The sequence below is a fragment of the Silene latifolia genome, chromosome 1 (assembly GCF_048544455.1).
Source record: "Silene latifolia isolate original U9 population chromosome 1, ASM4854445v1, whole genome shotgun sequence".
Classification (NCBI taxonomy): domain Eukaryota; kingdom Viridiplantae; phylum Streptophyta; class Magnoliopsida; order Caryophyllales; family Caryophyllaceae; genus Silene; species Silene latifolia.
The window spans coordinates 154,276,852-154,279,900 of NC_133526.1; the positions used below are offsets into that span (position 1 = coordinate 154,276,852).

The following is a 3,049-nucleotide window of genomic DNA, read 5'->3' on the forward strand; positions in this document are numbered from 1 at the left end:
CATAGCTTGTTCAAACTTCAAGTTGATTGTGTCAATGTGAGCACTAAGTTGAGCACCCAATTGAGTAACGGTGTCCACTTCATACTTTCCTCCTCTAGTAGCCTTGCGAGGCCTACTATATTGTGACTTATGGACCGCCATTTCCTCAATCTTGTTCCATGTTTGATTGTCATCAACTTCGGTGAACATTCCATTTGATCCCATATTGAGAATGTTCCTTGAATCTTCATATAAACCATTCCAAAATTGTTGCACTAAAAACCATTCGCTAAGTCCATGGTGAGGACATGAGCGACAAATACCTTTGAACCGCTCCCAAGCTTCATACAAAGACTCTTCATCCCTTTGCTTAAAACCCGTAATTTGAGCTCTTAGCATATTGGTCTTTTCCGGTGGGTAGAATTTTTTGTAGAAAGCTAGAGCTAGCTTCTTCCAAGAATCTATTCCAAGGGTGGCCTTATCAAGGCCCTTCAACCATTGCTTTGCGGTGACGATTAACGAAAAAGGAAATAAGACCCATCTTATTTGGTCTTGAGTCACGCCCGTTTGAGAGATAGCTTCACAATAATCACAAAATGTTTCCATATGAGAATGAGGGTCCTCACTAGGCATTCCCCCGAATTGGCTCCTCTCAACTAGTTGGATGAAGACGGACTTGGCAATAAAGTTTCCGGTAACATGTTGTGGGGTAGGAGTACCATTTGGTAAATCCTCCTCGGTGGGTATAGAGTGTGACGAGAATTTAGGCATTGTAGGTGGATTTTGTGTGGTATTGTTTAATGGGTTCTCTTCTCCTTCTATTGCGAAAGGATTGACAAACTCACTAGTGGGTTGAACAACTTCACCAACACCTCCCAAATTCCTCCTAACAAGTCTCCTATTATTCGTCAAGGTTCTTTCGATTTCACGGTCAAAAGGTAACAAATCTCTTTGTAACCTTCTAGACATGCAAAATATCAAACAACTAGAAAACAATTAGAACAAACCTTGAGGAGTTTTACTTCCCCAAGGTGAAAAAGACACAACTAAAAACAATAAAAGAAATCTTAAATCAATTAAACACCGTCCCCGAACAAACGGCGCCATTTTTGATCGGAGCCATTTGGTGTTCACAATTAAGCATATGTGGTCGTTGGTCAATGGTCGATACAAAACACAATTTATACTTCACAAACAACTCTACAATTAGTAAAGAGGCAAGTAAAGGTCGGATCCCAAGGGACGGGTATTGAAATGAAGATTCTATTGTAACTAGTGGTGTCTAGGGGTGTCACAAATTGGGTTGATGTAGAAGGTCACTAAACTAAAATAGCAATGAAAATAAACTAACAAGGTAAATAAAATAAGGGGTGTAAACAATTGATTAAAGGCACTAGGGTGTCATGGGTTCATAGGGGAATCATGGGATATGATCATACAAACATGTTCTCAAATTATAAGCAAGCAATTATTGTTGTGATGGATTGAGTTGGGTTATATCTTACAATCCTAGGAAAGTTTGGGTCCCGGAGCCGAATCTCTTGGATTGTACAACACCTACAAGTCGACTTAATCTTCCCTACTTAACACATGCATGGTCTAACAAGACTCGAGTTGGGTTATGTCTTACAAGTCAAGTTGAAAGGATAGAAGATGATAGTAAATGCAAGGATTCATAGGCTTAGCATTTCATCAAACATAACATGTGCATGTATTAAGATCAAAACAAGCAAGCAAATAAGATATGAAAGCATATTAATTTAAGCATGAATCATTCCCCATGTTGGTTTCCCTAATCACCCATTAAACCCTAGCTAAGAGACTACTCACTCATTATCATATTGATCATGCTAGAAAGGTTGTCAATCATACTAACATAATGAAACATGATGAACAAATGAAAGTAATTAGCAATAATTAAAAAGGGATTAAGAGATTATACCTACTAATGATTCCAATAATAAAGCAAGAATAATAGAAGTACTTGAATCCTAGATTGAAAGGTTGTCAATCTCCCAATAATAACCCAAATAATCTTCAATTACCCAAAATAAAGTAAGAACAAGAGAGAGATTAAAGAACTAAAACTTGGATTAAAACTTGATTAATATTTGATTACAATATTGAAGAGAGATTTGATTTATATTAACTACTCTAATTATTGATAAGAAGAACATGCTCCTCTAATTAGACTAATGGGGTATTTATAGTGAAAATTAGGGAGGATGCATTAGGGTTAACTAAGGGCTAAACTAGTAATTACACTTTTTAAGTTGAGCAAGGAGCCTCCGGGATTATTCGAGAGAAGGGCTTCTCCATTTCGTAGCTTGAAGGACGAAATCTGTGTCTTGTCTTTGTGATCCGTGCGGGGCCGGGAGTCGGGACGGCCGGATCTGGGATGGACGATCCGAGCGGATCAAGGAACAAGACGCTCGGACTGGGCATGGGGAATCCGAGCGGATTCTGGTGAGGACGCTTGACGGCGAGGACGGACGGATTCTCTACAATCCGTTCGGATTGTAGTTCAAAGACTTTCCTTCTTCTTTTTCTTCCCTTTTCTTCATGAATTCCTTGGGGATTTCCTTGGGGACTCAAGGATCCTTTTCTCAACAATGCTCTTCTACTATGCTATGTACAAAGGCCTTCTAGTCTTGTCTCTCCTTGATGCTTGGTCATTGAATATGATCAATTTAGCCTTGTTTTGCCATGAAAATGCAAGATTCTTACTCCTTTCCTACCAAGGGATCAAAATCTCAAAGAATATGCAAAACAAAGAACTAAAGATAAGAAATGACCCAAATAGGCACTAAAAAGCATAGAAACAATGGTAATTCGGGGGCTAAATATGCGCCAATTATGGTCGCATCAAAAGCATAGGTTCTGATGGAGGTTTTCTACCTCCAGACATGGAATAGATAAAGGAATCAAACACGGAATCCTATTGTACCTTACGTTTTGAAACGGGACATATTTCTACCCCAGGGATGCCTTTGAGTGTGTTGTGCATTTAATCATGCTTCCAGAATGATTGAGGATTGGAAACAAGACATATTTGGAAATGAAACTGCAA

At 38.8% G+C, this 3,049-nt stretch overlaps 1 non-coding gene across 1 annotated transcript; it reads left to right on the top strand.

Moving 5' to 3' along the window:
* Positions 1 to 271: 271 nt before the first annotated feature.
* Positions 272 to 378, top strand: LOC141618350 (small nucleolar RNA R71). The gene has a single exon (XR_012531370.1). It is a non-coding gene; the product is annotated as a small nucleolar RNA R71 (small nucleolar RNA).
* The last annotated feature ends 2,671 nt before the right edge of the window (positions 379 to 3,049 follow it).